The sequence below is a fragment of the Sus scrofa genome, chromosome 2 (genome assembly GCF_000003025.6).
Source record: "Sus scrofa isolate TJ Tabasco breed Duroc chromosome 2, Sscrofa11.1, whole genome shotgun sequence".
Lineage (NCBI taxonomy): Eukaryota > Metazoa > Chordata > Mammalia > Artiodactyla > Suidae > Sus > Sus scrofa.
Genome location: NC_010444.4, coordinates 42,532,299 through 42,553,723, shown reverse-complemented (window position 1 = coordinate 42,553,723; position 21,425 = coordinate 42,532,299). Strand labels below are relative to the sequence as shown.

At 33.5% G+C, this 21,425-nt stretch overlaps 1 protein-coding gene across 42 annotated transcripts in view; it reads right to left on the bottom strand.

Annotated features, from left to right (window-relative positions):
• Nucleotides 1-21,425, bottom strand: part of SOX6 (SRY-box 6) — a 621,434-nt gene that overhangs the window by 515,101 nt on the left and 84,908 nt on the right. For 41 of the 42 annotated variants that reach the window (XM_021085342.1, XM_021085322.1, XM_021085335.1 and 38 more), the window contains one exon: nt 958-1,032. The gene's annotated coding sequence lies outside the window, so the exon portion shown is untranslated. Of the gene's footprint in view, nt 1-957; nt 1,039-21,425 lie in introns of those variants that run through there. The other variant, XM_021085353.1, reaches the window with a different exon arrangement.

The window sequence follows — 21,425 nt, the reverse complement described above, 5'->3', positions numbered from 1 at the left end:
TTAACTTGGTTCAAAATATCTGCCCCAATCAATGCTACTACAAAAGTAATGCTGGTTTTAAATAAATTTTCACTGCTCTCTGCTTAAATACTGAATCATTTAAACTTTATAATATTACCTTTTTTCCAGATACTTTCCTAGACCTCTACTGTATAAAACTCCTTTTAGGAGTACACACACAGTTTTTTCCATCTTTGTTGTTATCAAATGTAAAGATCACCTTAAATGCCAATGTTTCACAACAATGTACTCATACAAATATATCTTAAACTCAAGTTATTTAAATATGGTCTTCTAGACACACATTTTTAATACCTGCCATATACTCTAATCTACTTTTATGTTAATATATACATAATTTAAAATATTTTAATTGATCATTAAAGTTCAATTTTTTTTCTTGAAATTGACCTTCTTTCCTGAGAAAATGTATCTTTGTTCTCCAAAATATCATACAAAATACAATAGTATGTTGGAGATGGTGAAGAACGTAGGAATACCCCAATTTTGATATGCATTATACATTTCCTAAATGAGTCTTTGGTTCCTTAGTACATAATCTCATCATGTACTGACAGCTCTTTGAATTCTGTATCATCTCACATCTTTTCAATGAGTACACAGCAATTTTTAAGTCCAGACAACCAGAAGACTGTAAGTTTTCAGGGTAAATTATTCATGTATATATAGAACAGCCCCTTTAAGGTAATCCACTCCTACACTTGAGTCCCATCTTCAAAGAGTAAGGTATTTATTCTTCCAGCCTATTGTAATTGTCCCTGCCATTGTTTTATTTTACTGGAAATCACAACAAACTGAGGCTTTTCTCACCAGCTGACAGTTTTCTATACTCCTCTTAAGAAAACACTGACAAAAAACTAATAGCACTTTAAAAACACCGTGACTGATTCATTACACAAAGAGAATAATAAGAATAATAAATAAACCAATACTTACAAATACGCACAAAAAAAAATCAGCCCCAGCACCCAGAAATCACTGGTAAATTGCCTTTGAATTCATGAAAGTGACCTGAAAAGTTTAGACAAAAATGAAGTGAAAAAGGATTAGAAAATTGCATTTATAAGTTTTATTAAAGAATACATTCTGGCTACAAATTATATATATATATATACACACACACACACACACACATATATACATACACACACACACACATATATATACATATATATATGTATGTGTGTATGTATATGTATATATATGTATACAGTCTTTTTAGTGCCGCACCTGCGGCATATGGAGATTCCCAGGCTAGGGGTCCAGTCGGAGTTACAGCTGCCGGCCACAGCCACAGCCACAGCCACAGCAACATCAGATCTGAGCCATGTCTGCAACCTACACCACAGCTCACGACAATGCTGGATCCTTAACCCACTGAGCGAGGCCAGGGATCAAACCCGCAACCTCATGGTTCATGGTCAGATTCATTTCCACTGCACCAGGACAGGAACTCCTATATTATTTTTAACTCAGGCAATTGACTAACAACTTCTTCCAAGATGATAATACCAAAAAAGACAATTATCTCACTGTTTTACATTATCTTACAACTTACATATCCATCCTTTATGGGTTTTAAAATATTGTCAGTAATAAAGTAAGTGTTTAAAAATATGCATAAGTAAAAACAAAAGGGTGAAAAAAATCTTAAGGGAATAAATACACTTTAAAAACCTGTTTAATTTATCTCTGCAAGTTAAAATGAATTAGCTTCACAGAAAATATCTTGGATATGTCCAACAGGAACACTTTGTAGGTAGAACAAATGTGAAAAGATGCAGTTTTAATTCTACCTAAGATGAAAGGAGGCAATTTTAATTCTACCTAAGATGTAGAACCTATTTAGATGCTTAGGCTCTATACAATGCATTCTGTATGAGCCACAATTCAATCCAAATTCTTTTGCTTGCATACACTTTAGTTCTGGCTAAAGAGGTAACAGATGCAACTCAAACACACAGAGCTAGCCTTGTAAAAAGTTTTAACTAGCACAATGACTCACTTTATGCCTCTAAATATCTATGGTTTCGTCTCTCCAGAACCCCCATGCATTAGAAGGTAGTTTGGTAGTTTATTTTTATTGTTTGGTCTAAATACAGCACATTTTTAGTTCCATGAAAACAAAGAAACTTTGTTGCAAAGACCATATTCTTTCCAAAATGTGAGGATGGCTCTAAGTAGTGTTCAACTGAAAATAATAATGGAGCTTGGATTCCTAATTTAGGTCAGAAACTTTCCTAGATTCTGGGGACTGGTTTGATTTAATCTACATATTTTAAATACAGCCAGTAAATATCTAAACTTAGCTAACTAACCTAGTCAGTTAGCTAACTAGATTTAAATAAAATTAACTACAAAGAAAAAAAAATGGATCTTGTTCAATATCACTTATAGGAACTACTACTCCACGTTGCATTTATAGCACAATTGGCCATAATGGATTAGGTACTGGCATCTGAAATTAAGTTGAAATATGAAATAAATCCACAACTCAGACCTTCCCAGCTCCTCTAATATGCTTTGCCTAAGTGACCTGGATAATTTATTCTACTTTCTAATCAGGATTGATAGACAATTAAGTCCTGGGCATTTGGATAGATTTGAGTATCCCTGGGTCATACATCCTCTAGGTTTCCTCCCCAGACTCCTTCTCTGCAGGGAATGATGCCACAGGCTTCCCCAATCCAGTTTCACCAGTTTCTAGCAACTCTATATTAACTACATCCCTGGATATGAGAAGTACAGAAGAGGTTGGCCAGAGGAAGGGAGCTCTGACATTTATTTTCAGTATTACACCCTTATCCTCCTCATGGCTTTCTCGTGTTTTGGGATTCAGGAGAGCAATTTTACCTCAGATAACGCAAAACTGTATATGAATATATTCTGTGTACTATTCAAAGCCAACAAAGAATATCGGTTCTAATATAAGCTATTCTCACATTTTATCTGACTTTTAATTATAAATTATAACTTTGAAGTTTTCCACAAAATAAATCTATATCAAAATGCTGTTTATCCAAAAGCCTAAACTCTGGAAGAATCCAAAACAGTTCTTCAGTACTTACGTATTTTTTTAAAGGATCCCACCTTGTCTTTCTAGTAACAATTCTTTTTAAAAAACGAATTGGAATTACACAATACATACAATACACTTATTTCTTCATTTTCACTTAAGTAATGGAGGATAAACAACTTTTCTGAACGGTAACTTGACAGAAAGTGTTAAAATTTTTAACATCAATATCCCTTAAGTTTGCAAGGCTATTTCCAAAACTTATACCAAGGAACTAATTGCAAAAATGTTAAACTACAAAAATGTTCACTACGGCATTTTTCTAACAACCCAAAATTGGAAATAACCTACTAATTGCAAAAGTAAATTATAGTACCTACATAAAAAATATTCTGTAATCATTAAAAATAATGAGATAAATCTATATTTACTGACATAAAAAATGGTGGCCATGAAATATTGTACAATAAAATTATATAACATAACAAGAACCAATTTACAGAAAATCAAATGTGTATACACACACACAGAAAGTGAGGTACAATTTAACAAAAATGTTAACAGTGAGTGAGATATAGGCTGATTTTACTTTTTTTATTCTATGAATTGGTGTTTAGATTTTTTATCCTTAACATGTCTAATTTGTTCCAAAACAATACGCTACTTCTAAAATTCATTGTATCACACAAATTCAAAAGCAGTCACCAAATCTGGGCAAACCTGCTGTTAATCTAGCAGCAAAAGCCAAATATTAATATTAGTTACAAAGATAAAAACCTCCAGAAAGAAGAAAAAGAAAAACCTCTGAATTACAGGCAGCTTCAAACAGGTATCTTGACATCAAATGAAGAGACCATAAATATTTTCAAAAAGCATGTCCCACTCCACCAAAAATAGGTAATAGATCAAAGGTAAACAGCAAATAAAAACACTTGCCATCTCCCTGTATAATTAGATTTTAAAAGCTTTCAAGCAATATTTTTAAATCCTGCTTAAAGCTGTCTCCAAGCCACACCCATTTATTTTTTTTTTATCTTCATCCTCTTTACTTTTTTGTAAATTTAGCAAGAAAGTTCAAGCACCAAATGAGTGGTTTTATTAAATGACCTTCCAACTCTGAGAGTCAATAATCGAAGGCACTTCTTTAAAGTACTAAAGTGCTTCCAAAACACCTGTAACAAAATTTTGTCCATCTTTATATTAAATTGTAGCATCACATGATTAAAACTCAAGCCAAGGGTTGATTCATTGATTTAATAATGTTATATGTAATAAGACACTGAGTTAAAATAACTGCCTTTAAAGCATTTATTTTTCTCAACTAACTTTAGGGAAGTTATCAATACCTAGTATTTTATACATCAAAATAAAAATTAGAGATATTAAAAATACCTTGTATGCAAATTCAAATGGGTTTTCCTAGCAATGTGATTTTTTTCATTAAAACTACTATTTTCCCACAAGTTCTATCAATTAAAAAAAAAAAAAGCGAATTCCCTGGTGGCCTAGCAGTTAAAGATTCGGCATTGTCACTGCTGTGGCTCGTTGCCACTGCTATGGCTCAAGTTCAATCCTTGGCCCAGGAACTTTCACATGCCATGGGTGCAGCCAAAAAAATAAAAAGCGAAACCCTCCTTACCATTATCTTTTGATCTTTGCAGCATTACTAGGCTGAAGCCATGGTTTTTAAGTCTATTACTCTTAGCTTTCCTTTTCCTCTTAATAATTATACTAAATGATGTATAATGTAAACTACGAAAAATGAAGTGTGAAATTCAGCTTGCAGAAGAAGTGATACTAGGCCAATGCCCAATTTTTAAAAAATACAATTGCTAATAATTAAGAATATCACATAAAGAATAGGAAAAATGAGATTTTTCTTATTGACATTTACACCTTTTAAGGCAAAAGCAAGAGTATTTCTGATGTATCAAGAAAGATAACTTAGATGCTACCTAGTGCAATACTCTGCTTTTCTGGAACAAGAACCTATTTCCTCAAAGAAAAGGAATTTCTCCTATTCTTAAAAATCTCAAAAGAGAGTTATTACTGAAGCCTACTCATAGTTGCCTATTTATGTATTCTATGCTGCTCAACTTACATCTTCAATGTGACTTCAGTAGTGAGGACCATAGTTCAGAAGGGACACTGACAAGCAGAGATTGAGAATGGCTAAGAAATCTTAGAGGAAACATGTTACATTAGAATGGTTCCATGTTTTAAAGATGGGAATGACCCTTAGAGATCATCTAGTCCAATGGTCCTCATTTCTTTGGTTTCAGGACTCCTACATTTCTAAAAATTATTCAGAGTCCTAAAGAGCTATGGATATATTTATCAACAGTTATTATATTTGAAATTGAAGCTGAGAAAAAAATTAGTTATTAATTCATTTAAAATAAAATGATGATTAATAATAACCATTTAGTAATGAACGTATTAAATAGTAACATAAATAATTTTAAAATATAAGTATATTCACCAAAACAAAAAAATCAGAGGACTGGCATTGTTTTGCATTTTTTAATATTTCAAATGCCTGGTTCAATAAAAGACAGCTGGATTCTCATTGGTGCCACTGCAATCAATCTGTTGTGATATGTTGGTTTGACAGACGTATGTGAAAATATCCATCTTCACATAGATATGAAGTTGGAAAGAGGCACAGTGTTTTAATAGCCTTTTGAGATAACTGTAGCTATTCTTCTTTGATATTATATCAAAATTTGACAAGTAATAGTCGCTCAAAAGTTAACTGCAATATGGAATAAAAAATCTGCATATCAATGAACTTTTTATATTCTATTACTTTAAAAACCATTGGTCTTTAAACTCATCTTTTACCCATGCATGATTTTGCAACATTATGCATTGGTTCATTTGGAAAACACTGATTCATTCTGAGTTGTTCAGATCCTCAGAATGTTGACATATTTCATTATTCAGTATTTTTTAAAATCACATTTGTTAATACTGGCACCAATCTTACCAGAAAAGTTTTTAAATACTGGAAAGCCATCAAGCTCATGATGGTGGCTACATGTTTTCCAAACAATTTTCTCTTGAAAGCTCACATTTTATTATTGATAACATATAGTGTCAGTTGCTCTTCTTAAAATGGCAACATCACTTTACTCATTTTTGAGAATGTCTGCCAAGTATCCAAAGTCTGAATAACCATTGTGTGTCTGTTAGTCATTCTTTTCAAGTAAAAATTATGTCCTATGAAAAAAACACTTAGTTCATCTTACAAATCACTTACATGAGTGATTTTTCTTAATGTAATGATAGTACTTGAATACATAGCATAAGCGTTTTATGCATACTTCCAATTTCATCACAGATTATTTTAAAATGTACTTAAGGGGCAAGAACTAATAAAAATCAATAATTTGCACTGCTTCATCTACAACAATTCTTAAGAAAATGAGTTTTTTTTTTTCTGTAAGTGGTGATGATTGTTAAAAATTCAATGACTACTAACATAATTTGGTGCCACTGCCTTGATCTGTGCTAAGGCACCAAACATTTCTGCTCAAAATTACTTTGCATCTTCAGTGTAAATGTCAACACAGTGAAAAAGGCAAATAGCATTTTAGTATTGTGATGAAAATAGTTTTGAACTTTTAGACCCCACAGAAGAGCATCAGGGATCTCCATGTGTCCAGAGACCACATTTTGATAATTGCTTATCTATTCTAATAATCCATTTTGCAGCTAAGGAAACTATCTAGTTTAATATTATCAAACCAACAAAAGAAAGGTAACATCTAGCACAGTGAGTGTAACGTGATTGAAAGTTAGTTTCTCTTTCTTCTTTCCAAAAGAAAAAATGGGAATGACAAGGTGGTGGATTTTAGCTCAGTCCAGATAAATTTTTAAAAATAATAGCCTAAGTTACCTCACAAAATAGAGATACAATCCTGGAATTTGTCAAAGTTAAGGCTCTTTGCCACTCTTTGCCAGTGATGTTGTAGAAAGAATTCTTGCACTGAATTTAAAATTGTGTCAGAATCTGATTAAATAATCACCTAGAGGGTTTTTATAAAATCAGAATTTCTAGGCCCCACCTCAAACCTATTAAGCTGGAATCTCCCTGAGTGGGCCCGCCTTGTTTTTTAAAAGCTCCGGAAATGACTGTTAAAGCCCGCCTGGCTGTAGATGGTATTCAAGAACTGCTGTACCAGTTCTCCCTTAAGTCACTACCACTTCGACATCCTACAATTTTACATTTTATCCACACCTACTGGGAAGTATACCCTTACACTTTAATGTAACATTTCCTAAGCCTACTTAAACACATTATAGATAGTTAAGATCAAGGTTCTTCTGGGTTAGAAGAAGAGGCATTTCCTAGGCCTGTAAATTCACTTCTGCCAACATGTGTAGCACAATAGTAAATCAGAGATAGAATTGCCTAAGTTTGACACGTTTTCACAACTGCCGACACTTGACTGCTTTCCTGAAACAACAATTCAAGATCTGTCTGTGAATGGTCATTTTATACAGAATGGTCAGTATAAAAATAGAATCTACATGAAAAATGAATGAGATTATTTAGAAGAAGAGAGCATGTCTTCTACTCTACAAAGGCAGCTTATTGCTATGAACCAAAACCACAAAATAGACTACAAACTTCCAAAACCTATTTATAGAATTACCATGTGACTTAATCCCCAAAACTCTTGCATCTTGAGGTCTTAACTACATAAAAATGTCATATACTTCACAAACACAACATAAGGCAGTTTGTCCACTTTACTAGAACCAAACAAAATTTAGTTTAAAAAATTTAGATCAGAAAGAAATCTAGAATATATTTTATAACTTTTCACTCAATAAATTTATCTTCTATTTCTTCCTTCATGTCCCCTGATTTTTCAGCAAAATATAATTTGAAATAACACCTATTATTGTGTTTTTGTTTGTTTGTTTTTGCTTTTTATGGCCGCACCTGCAGCACCTGCAACTTGGAAGTTCTCAAGCTAGGGGTCGAATCAGAGCTACAGCTGCCGGCCAGGCCAACACCGCAGGCACAGCACTGAGATCCGAGCCTCGTCTGTGACCTACACCACAGCTAAGGGCAACACTGCTCCTTAACCCATTGAACGGAGCCAGGGATCAAACCTGCATCCCCATGGATACTAGTCAGGTGTGTTACCATTGAGCAACAACGGGTACTCCCTTATTGTGTTTTTTTAATATCCTTTTTCTCTTGCAGCTTGACTGGTTTCAGACATGTAAGTTATCTGTTTAATAACAAAAATCAGAGAAGGTCTTGTGTGAGCAGGATTGGAGAAAAAAGTGATTATCAAAACATAATTCTCAGACTCTATTTCAGAAGCACTGGGGTCCTTATTAAACCACATTTTTTTTAAAACACTGGTGGGCCCCAGGCCCCATCCATATCTATTGACTCTATAATTCTGAAAGTATGACCTACAAATCTATTTTAAAGCACAGTCCCCAGGTGATTCCTATGTACACTAAAATTCAAAAATTGTGAAGTTAAAGGATAATCATGTTAAATGAGGGTCAGCTCACAGAAACTTTTGTGCAAAAAAAAAAATTGTTAAGTCTATAAAATGTTTTATCTTATTAAAAAGATTTTAGATTTCAATGATTTTAGATTTCTTATTTTTTTAGTAAAATATTTTCTTAAACATAAGGATGAATTATAAGCTAGAATTTAACTCAAAATTGTTTGAGTAACTGGAGGGGGTCTCTTTTTTAATTTGAGAATATACATGCAATTTTCCAGCAATTCAATTAACATTTCTAAGAGCCCACAGGATGCATAGTATAAATTGTAATCTCTGGGGATACAGAACAATAAAGTGCAATCTCAAATCTCCAGCAACTGACAACTTGGATTCACTGTAAAATAAATATTATAGTTAGAATAGTCTCAACATTTGCAGTCACATTATCATATCCAGAAAAAGAAGATTCCATCCCTATGAGTTTTCTCTTCCCGAATCCTGCTCAGAAAATAAAGTGACAGAACATTTTAAAAGCAATCATTTAATAAAAGTTTATAAATAAGCACTGATTATTTTTCAGAGTTCCCGTTGTGGCTCAGCAGAAGTGAATCTGACTGGCATCCATGAGGACGTGGGTTTGATCCCTGGCCTTGCTTAGCAGGTTAAGGATCTGGTGTTGCCATGTGAGCTGTAGTATAGGTCGCAGATGTGGCTCAGATCCCGGGTTGCTGAGACTGTGGTGTAGACCAGCAGCTACAGCTCTGATTCGACCCCTAGCCTGGGAACCTCTATATGCTATGGATGTGACCCTAAAAAAAAAAAAAAAAAGTACTGTTTTTTTTAAGACCTTAAATTTTTTAAATCAGTCTACTATTTTCTATAGGGTGAACTGGTAGACAAATGAGCAGGGGCTGTTCTTTATAGTTGTTCTAGGTAGTTAAGTCAAGATAAATTTAAAGACATCTAAAGAGGATCCATTTTGATACTCATTTTAAGAAACTCTTCTTGTTACCACTCTCAGTACCACTCCCTTTAACCACAAATAATGACTTCAGTAATGGAGCTCTGTAATTTAAAGTATCAGGCAAATAACACCAAGTTACTTAGATGAATTGACACCGCCTGTTGTGCAAATATGTACTTAAAATGAGATTATAAAAATAACAGCTGCATCATCAACTGGATTCAGACCAGAACAGTTTATGTGAATGCAGAATCTGTACAGTCTGAACTTTTGCTATATAGCATGTATGTTGTACTTTACATTTTTAAAGAATTCTTTAACTTGTGATGGAAATTGAAATGGGAGAAATGCTAAAAGGAAAAGGAAAATAAAGATTTGGTGACTATGGGCTAATTAACTATGAGTCCTAATTCCTAAAGTAAATTATAGTAACTCATCGTTTACTGAATGTTTGCTCTATGCCAGCACTGTGGTAAGCAATGGGAAACAAAAATGAATGAGCATTGGTAACTTCAAGGAGTTCACAACCTAGTAAAGGAGACAAATAATTACAACTTTGTGTGAAATAAATGAAGAAGATAAATTATAAAACTTATCTAATTTTCTGAAATAAAAAATATGCATAAAAAAATGGGGATATTGCCATTTACCTCCCAAGATTTTTGTGAAGATTAGAGATATGAAAATGCTTCCTAGATGGGATATGTCTTATACAAAATTATTTCCCTTTTTGCTTTTTCCCTGGGATTCCACTGAAATGTGCCCAAGTCCCACTTAAACAGATACCTGGTGGCTAATATAACTACCCACTTTTTAAAGAATGTCTTAAGGGTACATGACATTGGCAACGCTACCCCATCATCACACTCAATAACTACACACTGCTTATCCACAAGGAGCTCAATCATACACTATGGATTAGTCCTTCCCACACCTAATTCTTTTGCTCACTCTCAAAAACAGAGAAACAAATGAAGAGAATCATGTTGAGAGATCTGCTTATACTTATAGCTTTCACTATAAGTTAAAGATTTCACTAAGCTTAGAAAAGATGTAGTCTGGCATCTCTCAAAGACTGTCTAGACTGTCTCACTTCCTAAGTGAAGAATATCAGGAATATTAGGATGAGATGCACCCAAGTTTACAGACACACAACTCAGGACCATATGACAAGCACAGCTTTCATTTTAAGTCAGAGTTTCCAATTACTGGGCTCATGTCTATTCTGTGAAGAACATGTCTCCTGTGACTTCATCTATAAAATGGGATACTTTGCATTCACTTCTCTCATATTATATCAGTTTCACTACTTCATCTTCCCATTTAACTCATCTGACAAAAGACACTATGAAATTGAAAGGGGTTAAATATCTCGGGTAAAAATATTTCTCTGGTTTCAGCACCTTCCTATTTCCCCCAACTCCAATCAACCTCCAATTCCTATGATGTATTGTCCTGGAATTTTCCTAATTTCACTTTTTTTTTCCTGATTCACAACAAGATTGTTGAAACCCTGTGTGTGTGTGTGTGTGTGCGTGCGTGACACTTAGGGAAAATATCTTGCTACACACTACATAATTCTCATTTCCCTCTGTTATTGCTCTCATGCTACCACTGGGAAAAAAAAAAAAAAGCACTGCCTTTTTTAATGTGAGGATATGGAAGAAATGCACAGGTGTCTCCAGTACTCAAATCTCAGTCCCAAATTTCATCTCTATCAATGCTGTTTCTGTAGAATTCACAATAAAAAAAATAAAACTAGGCATTATTAAGCAACAAGTTGATATTTATTTTATCATTAAATCCTCTAATTACTTTCTGATGGGATTACTATCCTCATTTCAAAAAAGAAAAAACTGTGATAATCTACGTGGGAAGAGAATCTGTGTGTGTGTACATGTGTAATTGAATCACTTTGTTTTACAGCAGATATTATCACAACATCGTAAATCAACTATACTTCAATAAAACTTTTTAAAAATAGGAAAAAAAGAAAAGAAAAACCTGAAACTCAATGGGATTAAATATTTACAAAGGTGGTAATTGGCAGGGTTGGCATTCAAATTCACAATCTCTAGTTCCAAAGCTAGTACACTTTCCCTGTTTCATTTAAGTGGTATTCCTTAATATTTCAGATCCCAGCCCTTTCAAAATATATTTGCTATGACACCAAAAGAGCTTTTTTTAAGAGATTCTAAATCCCATCATTTCTGTACATTGATTCTACTCCTGCCCTTCAACCACCATATTTCTCTGGGACAGGCACTATGTTAAGTCTACACATCAGCCTATAATTCAAAGCCTCCTTGCATTCTCTATCTCAGAGTAACTTGCAAGAACAATTTTACAGACCAAGGAATCTTTTTTCTAAAAACGGTGAATATATTTAGCACATATTTCACATATACAATAAGTAAACTTCCAAAACTTACAGAGAAATATTATAAAGTCAAGGATGTTGCTATATTTTATTTTATATTTTATTTTACTTTACTAATGGACACAGTTGTGGCATATGGAAGTTCCCAGGATAGGGCTCAAATCAGAGCTGCAGCTGAGGCCTATGCCACAGCCTCATCAACACCAGATCCAAGCTACATCTGCAACCTATACCACACCTTGTAGCTGCACCAGATCCTTAACTCACTGAGCAAGGCCAGGGATTGAACCCACATCATCACAGAGACAATGTTGGGTCCTTAACCCCCTGAGCCACAACAGAAACTTCAAGGATGCTGTTTTATACATTAAATAAATAATTTAAATTTAAGATGGTTTTGAAAATTAAATATACAAGTTTAATTTCTTTCCAATAATAGAATAATCTAAAAAAATTTTAGGTTTAAAATGTCTGATGTGCCAGTTTTATTCAACATAGTATTGGAAGTCCTAGCCATAGTAATCAGACAAACAAAAGAAATAAAAGGTATCCAAACTGTAAGAGAAGAGGTAAAACTGTCACTCTATGCAGATGACATGATACTATATGTAGAAAACCCTAGCAATGCCACATAAAAACTACTTGAACTGATCAATCAATTCAGCAAAGCATCAGGAAACAAGATAACATTCAGAAATTGGTGCATTTCTGTACACCAACAATGAAATATTAGAAAGAGAATATTAAAAAATACCTTTTAAAATCAGACCTGCAAAAAATTAAATACCTAGGAGTAAACCTAAGGAAATGAAAGATTTATATGCTGATGACTATAAAACATTAATCAGGAAAATTAAAGAGGAATTAAAGAAATAGAAACCTATCCCATGCTCCTAGAAGAATTAATATCATTAAAATGGTCATACCACCCAAAGCAATCTACAGATTTAATGTGATCCCTATCAAATTACCCATGACATTTTTCATAGAACTAGAACAAACAATCCAAAAATTTATATTGAACTATAACTGACCCAGAATTTCCAAAGCAACCCTGAGGGAAAAAAAATAAAATAAAATAAAATAAATAAAAAAATAAAAAAACAAGCAGAAGGTATAACTCCCCTAGTCTTCAGACAATACTACAAAACTACAGTAATCAAAACAGTGTGGTACTGGTACAAAAACAAACATATGTACCAATGAAACACAATAGAGAGCCCAGAAATAAACCAGAAACCTACTGTCAATTAATCTTCAACAAAGGAGCAAAGAATATAAAATGGGAAAAAGAGAGTCTCTTCAGTAAGTGATGCTGGGAAAACTGGACAGCTGCATGTAAATCAATGAAGCCAGAACACACCCTCACACCATGCACAAAAATAAACTCAAAATGGCTTGAAGATTTCAGACAAGACACCATAAAACTCCTAGAAGAGAACATAAGCAAAACTTTCTCTAACATAAACCATATAAATGTTCTCTTAGGTCAATCTCCCAAGGCAATAGAAATAAAAATAAAAATAGGGAGTTCCCGTTGTGGCGCAGTGGTTAACGAACCCAACTAGGAACCATGAGGTTGGGTTCGATCCCTGCCTTGCTCAGTGGGTTAACGATCCGGCGTTGCTGTGAGCTGTGGTGTAGGTTGCAGAAGCGGCTCGGATCCTGCGTTGCTGTGGCTCTGGCATAGGCTGGTGGCTACAGCTCCGATTCGACCCCTAGCCTGGGAACCTCCATATGCCGCAGGAGCGGCCCAAGAAATAGAAAAAAGACAAAAAAAAAAAAAAAAAAAAAAAAGAAAAAGAAAGAAAGAAAGAAAAAAAAATAAACCAATGGGACCTAATCAAACTTACAAGCCTTTACACAGCAAAGGAAATCATTAAAAAAAAAAAAAAAAGACAGCCTACAGAATGGGGAAAAATAGTTGCAAACAATGTAACCGATAAGGGCCTAATCTCCAAAAGATACAAACAACTCAAAACTCAACAGCAAAAAAACAACCCAATTGAAAAACGGGCAGAAGACCTAAATAGACAGTTCTCCAAAGAAGACATAGGGATGGCCAATAGGCACATTAAAAAAATGCTCAACATCACTAATTATTAGAGAAATGCACATCAAAACCACACACTGGTCAGAATGGCTATCATTAATAAGTCCACAAATAACAAATACCAGAGAGGGTGTGCAAAAAGGAAACCCTCCAACGCCATTGGTGGGAATGTAAATTGGTGCAACCACTATGGAGAACAGTATGGAGGTTCCTCAGAAAACTAAATATAGAACTACCATATGATCTAGCAATCCCACTCCTGGGCATATAGCTGGACAAAACTTTCATTCAAAAAGATACATGCACCCATATATTCACTGCAGCACTATTCACAACAGCCAAGACATGGAAACAACCTAAATGTCCATCAACAGATCAATGGTTTAAAAAAATGTGGTACATATATACAGTGGAACACTACTCAGCCATAAAAAGAACAAAATAATGCCATTTGCAGTAACATGGATGCAAATAGAGATTCTCATACTAAGTGAAGTAAGTCAGAAAGACAAAGACAAATACCACATGATATCACTTATATGTGGAATCTAAAATATGGCACAGATTAATGTATTTATAGAATAGAAACAGTCTCACAGACAGCAGACAGACTTGTGGTTGCTGGGGGAGGGTGGGTAGGTAGTAGGATAGACTGGGAGTTTGAGGTTAGTAGATAAAAACTATTACATTTAGAATGGATAAGCAATGAGGTCCTGCTGTATAGCACCGAGAACTATATCCAGTCGGTTGTGACAAAACATGATAGAAGATAGCATGAGAAAAAGAATGTATATATGTGTATGACTGGGTCACTTTTCTGTACAGCTGAAATTGACAGAACTCATAAATCAACTATAATTTTAAAAATTTTAATAAATAAAATGTTTCTTTAGATAAGAAAAATCTTCCTAAGCATAAAAACAAGGAAAGAGTAATAAAATTGACTACACTAAAAACTTTAAACTTCTGTTAAAAAAAAAAAAAAAAAAAAAAAAGACCATTAACAAAGTTAAAAGACAAACCAAAAAAAAAAAAAAAAAAAAAAAGCATATTTCTGGTATGGTATGACAAAAGGGAACAACAAATCAATAAGGAAAAAAATAGAAAAATAGGCCCAAAAAACAAATGGAATGGGAGCTCCCACTGTGGCATAAGGGTGTTGGGAGCATCTTGGGAGTCCTGAGACTTGGGTTCAATCATGGCCCACAGAGTAGGTTAAGGATCTGGTGATGACACAGCTGTGGTGTAGTTCCTGACTGCAGCTCAGATCTGATCCCTGGCCCAGGAGCTCCATGGGCCGCAGGGTGGCCAAAACAAAAATAAAAATAAAAAATAAATGGAATGTTTATAAATGAAAAATACAAAAAGAAAATAAGCTAAAACTGCATTTAATACCACAATTAATTTTTAAATATTAATACAATTCCCATCTCAATACAAGATAACAAATATTTAAAATATTGTTAATATGTAATGCTCATGAGCATGGGGAATCCCATTCACTAGTGCAAGTGTAATACAGCACAACCTTTCTCAAGGGCAATTTGACAATTCCGCATTCCCTATGTAACTTACAGAAAAAATTCAACCAATATGGAAAAGCATATGAAAAAAAGTAAAAGATACTCTTTCCAATATATCCAAATGTTAAATATACATATCCTTTGATACAAATGGTCTGCTTTTATTTTATCCTAAGGAAATTATTGGACAAGTGGATAAAGAGCATATGTACAAAAATGTTCATGAAAGTGTTATTTATAATAGCAAGTAGCTGGAAACAAACAATACTGGAATAAGTCAGGTACAATCACAAAATAGAGTGTAGTCATTATAACTGTGGCATATATCCATTTTTGTCAAGGAGAAAGAGAGCCACAGCATATTGTTACCGAGAGGAAAAAAAGGCTAAAAAAGCAAAAGTACTTTTTCCAATTGTATAAAAACATATAAACTATTATATGGGTATGTATGCATATGAACACAAAGGATATACAGCAAAATGCTATTTATGAGTGCTGATATCTTCATCTATCTATCCATATATGCATAAATAGAAAAAGAAATGATAAAAAGCAAAGGTTATTAATGAGTGCTAAGACTGTTATTGAAAATTTTTCTTTTTTTTCTATTTCTTATTGTCTGCATTTTTTAAATGCAATGACATTCACTTGTATAATCAGAAAAATGGATTTTTATTTTCAAATAAATTAAAATTAGGTAAAGATTTAATTAAATTCAAACACAACTTTTTTATACCAACATGAGCCCTAAAAAAATGATTCTGGAAAAGATCATCTTAACTCATACCAGTAAGAATAACAAGGCTAAATCTAGAATGAGAGGTAGAGGGAAAATGACTAAACCTGCCCTGGTTAAACAAATTCAGTGTGTGTGACTATACATATATATGCACAAATAATGTCTGTAAATATGTTAGATCCGTAACAATAACATGATCTATTATTGGTTATATTAGCATACTCTTCCTAAAATAGAAGCAGTATTTTAAGTTTGCAAAGTTACAGATTGGAAGAATCAATATTGTCAAAATGAATACACAACCCAAGGCAATCTACAGATACTATGCAATCCCTATCAGTTTAACAAGGACATTCTTCACAGAACTAGAACAAAATATTTTAAAACTTGTGTGGAAACACAAAAGACCCCAAATAATCAAAAACAATCCTTAAAAAGAAAAATGGAAGGAGGAATCAGGCTTCCCGAATTCAGACTATACTACAAAGCTACAGTCACCAAAACAGTATGGTACTGGCACAAAAGCAGAAATATACATCAATGGAACAGGATAGAAAGCCCAGAAATAAACACAAGCACCTATGGTCAATGAATCTATAAAAAGGAGGCAAGAACATATGATGAGGAAAGACAGGCTCTTCAATAAGTAGCACTGGGAAAACTAGACAGCTACATATAAAAGAATGAAATTAGAACATACTTTAACACCAAACACAAAAATAAATGGGTTAAGGATGTAAACATAAGGCTGGATACCATAAAACTCCTAGAGGAAAACATAGGTAGAACATTCTCTGACATAAATCACAGCAATATCTTGTTTGATCCACCTCCTAGTGTAACAAAAACAAAAACAAAAATAAACAAATGGACCTAATTAAACTTAAAAGCTTTTTCACAGAAAAACAAAATAAACAAATAAAAATTTTAAAAGGCAAAAAGACAACCCACAGAATGGCAGAAAATCTTTGCAAATGAAGTAACCAATAAGGGATTAATCTCCAAATATACAAACATCTCATGGAGCTTTATAATGAAGAAAAAAAAAATATATATATATATAACCCATCAAAAAATGGGCAGATCTAAATAGACATTTCTCGACAGAAGATAGACAGCCAAAAAAAAAAAAAGAAAAGATATTCAATATCACTGATTATTAGAGAAATGCAAATCAAAACAGCAATGAGGTATCACCTCACACCAGTCAGAATGGCCATCACCAAAAAATCTACAAGCAGTAAATGCTGGAGAGGGTGTGAAGAAAAGGGAACCCTCCTATACTGTTGGTAGAAATGTAAACGGGTACAACACTATGGAGGACAGTATGGAGGTTCCTTAAAAAACTAAATAGAGGAAGTTCCCATTGTGGCACAGTGAAAACAAATCCGACTACTATACCTAAGGATGCAGGTTCGATTCCTGGCCTTGCTCAGTGGATTAAGCATCCAGCATTCCCGTGAGAAGTGATATAATTCACAGACGCAGCTCAGATCCCTCATTGCTATGGCTACAGCAACTGTAGCTCCAATTCAACCCCTAGCCTGGGAACTTCCATACATCGCAGGTATGGCCCTAAAAAGCATTTAGGCAATCCCACTCCTGGGCATCTATCCAGAGAAATTCATATTTCAAAAAGATACACACACCCCAAAGTTCATCACAGCACTATTTACAATAGCCCAAACATGGAAGCAACCTAAATGTCCATGGACAGAGATATGAATAAAGAAGATGTGATACATACATACAATAGAATATTACTCAGCCATAAAAAAGAATGAAATATTGCCATTTGTAGCAACACGGACCTAAAGATTATCATACAGAGTGAAGTAAATCAAAGACAAATATCATATGACATCACTTAAATATGGAATCTAATAAAAATGACACAAAGGAACTTATTTATAGAACAGAAACAAAACCACAGATTTCAAAACCAATCTTATGGTTACCATAGGGGAAACCCTGGCGGGATGGGGAGTGGAAGGAGGAATTAGGAGAATGGGAATAACATATATACACTGCTGTATATAATAGATAATTAACAAGAACCTATTGCATAGCACAAGGAAAGCTACTCAACAGTTTGTAATAACCTACATGGGAAAAATAATATATATATATATATACATATAACTGATTCACTTTGTTATACCACATTGCTAAGTCAACCATATTCCAATAAAAAATTTTTTTCATAAAGTAGGCTTGGAGAATATATTTTTTAAAAATTGGCATATTTAGGAGTTCCCATCATGGCTCAGCAGAAATGAATCTAACTAGTAACCATAAGGACACAGGTTCAATCCCTGGCCTCGCTCAGTGGGTTCAGAATTCAGTGTTGCCATGATCTGTGGCATAGGTTGAGGATGCGGCTCAGATCTGGCAATGCTGAGGCTGTGGCGTAGGCCATCATCTATAGCTCCAATTTGACCTCTATCCTGGGACCCTCCATATGCCATGGGTAAGGGCCCAAAAAGACAAAAAAAAAAAAAAAATTGGCATATTTAGTAAAAGCCTTCAAAACGTCCATCACTATGACCCAGCTCCACTCATAGAAATCAATCTTAAACAGTCATAAATGCAAAAATAATTTTATACAAACATATTTATTCTATAATTATTTTAAAGATTAAAACAAGAGAAACAGGTTATGGGTCCTATTCACATAAAATAGGATAGATATAAATGTACTTACATTGGCATAAAAAATTCCAAAGAGATACCCAGAAAACTCTTCACAGTGAAACAAAGAGCTCGATTTTTCGTTTTACATGTTTCTGTATTTGAATTTTGAACATGACCATGATTACTTTTATAATATAAAATGCATAAGAATAAAAGAGATAAAATGGCAATAATAATAATTTGAAGTAACCTGTATCTAAAAATAAGGAAAGTTTAAGTAAATTATAGTCTATTCACAAGGCATAATATTATGTGGTTATTAAAAATTTTATTTAGAACCCTGGGTAATAGCATGGGAAAATGCTTATGTCATAATGTGAAGTAAAAAATGGGATAAAAATTATATTTACATACTTCTAAAAAAATAAAAGCCAATGCTTAAGAAAAACAACTGTGAGGAACTATTAAGCTGCTAATGAAAGTTGTCACTAGTGTGGGACCAGGGGTAAATTCTTTCTTCTCTTTCCACTTTTTGTACTTTTATAAATGTCCATAAGGCTGAACACTTTTAAATAGAAAAAATTAAACAGAAAAAAGCATGCAATTATATTTCATACAGAGTTCACACTTGCAAATGTCACTATCTTGACCAACATTCAAAGAGGTTTTTTTTTTTTCTGAACTGTAATTAGCTTGCAAGGAAATCTCCTTAATTAGTAACGTAAATTCTACATCCTATATCCAAAAATAAGGAAAAGTGTAAATAAAATATAGCTGATTACTAGGCATAATATTATGCGTTAATTAAAACTTTCACTTGGAATCCTAGGTAATAAGATGGGAAAATGCTCACATGCCACACATCCACTCTATTGTATAATAAAGTTTTAATTTAGCCAACAGAATTACCTAACTTTCTTTAAATCCACAATACTCCTGTGAAGTATGGATTAGTTTCTTTTTAGATAGATAGATAGTATCTATCTATCTAAAGATAAGATAGATTAGTTTCTTTTTCCTTGATAAGTAACTTCAGATTCCTCACCTATAAAATGCACATAAAATAATACACTGCCTCACAGTTTTATTGCTAAGATTAAATAAGTATAAATTAATTAGTACAGTCACTTGGCACTTTTACTCAACACATGGTAGCAATTATTACTATTATGGGCATGGTTGCCCTTAAAATACTTACTCTCTCCTTTCTATTCAAACTCTATGCAATTATAACCAAATGAAGGAAGGATTTTTTTTTTATTAAAAATGAAGATCTAAGTACCAGAATCAACTTAAGTGGTTAAGAGGGTATGAAAATACAGTATCTGGGAAGTTACTTATTTTAACCATATTCTGCAAATGTACATTTTTTAAAGAATATAATATTTACCATTCCGATGCTCAAGTAACCGTAAACCCCTAGAACTTCAATATAAAAGAAAATCAGCTATTCTTGCACTGATAACCTCCTAGAGTAACAATTACATTGTGCAGTATGAGTTTTTTAACCTTTCTTAGTCTTTATTCCATTACTTCATACTCCACTGAAGCAATAGGAACCAGAGTCAGTCTAGTATAATAAAAAAGAACGAAGGCTAGGAGGCAGACCTGGGTTCAAACCTTGGCCCTGCTAACTATGGGCAATTATTTAATTTCTCTGCATCTTAATTTTCTCATCTGTAAAATAGTAACAATCACATTACTTATACCAAAATATTTTTAGTATAGCTAAATGGGATTATCTACATAAAATATGTAGCAAACATGCTGAGCTAACAAAGTAGTAAGTGCTCAATAATTTCTTTGAGTTGATCAGCAAACTTTTTCTAGAAAAGGCTAGATAGTAAATAATTTAAGCTTTGAGGGCCATATGGTCTCTGTCACATCTACTCAACTCTGCATGACAGAGTAAAAACAGCCATAAATAGTACATAAATAAATGAGCATGTCTCTGTACCAATAAAACTTTATTTACAAAAATAGGTATGGGGCCAGATTTGGCCACCTGAACAAAGTTTGCTGAACACCAATTTAGTGAACTCCCCAAGTGGACATCCTCTAAATGGCTTTCTAAAATACAACCTCTTAGAAATACGGCTTCAATAATCAAATTTTCTAAATCAGTGTTTTCAAAATGTGTTCTATAGAACACTCATTTCCTGCAGAAGTTAGACCTCAATAAAATTCTATGATCATAAAAATTCAGGAAATTCTTGGTTGAATGAATTTTGTGTCTGTAGAACTTCCTTATACATTAATATCTTTAGAAATCTCCAAAAAGGGCATGCAGAGTGCAAGTCAATGATTCACTATTTTGGCAAAATTTTTTGAATATCTATTCACCTAGCGATGTGGATATATAAATAAATAAAATAGGCAAAAGTCTTGCCTTCACTGAGTTTACATCCTAGTGGGGAGATAAACAGTAAACAAAATAAGTAATACACATATTATTTTAGATGATGGTAAATGATATAGAGAAAAGTGAAGCAGTTGGAGGATAGGACAGGATAGAGCATGTCAGAGTTAGAAGTATAATGCACAGGATGTTCAAAGATTGAATGTAAATGGACAAATACTCCAATTTTAAAATCCTCACTAAATGTGGCTTA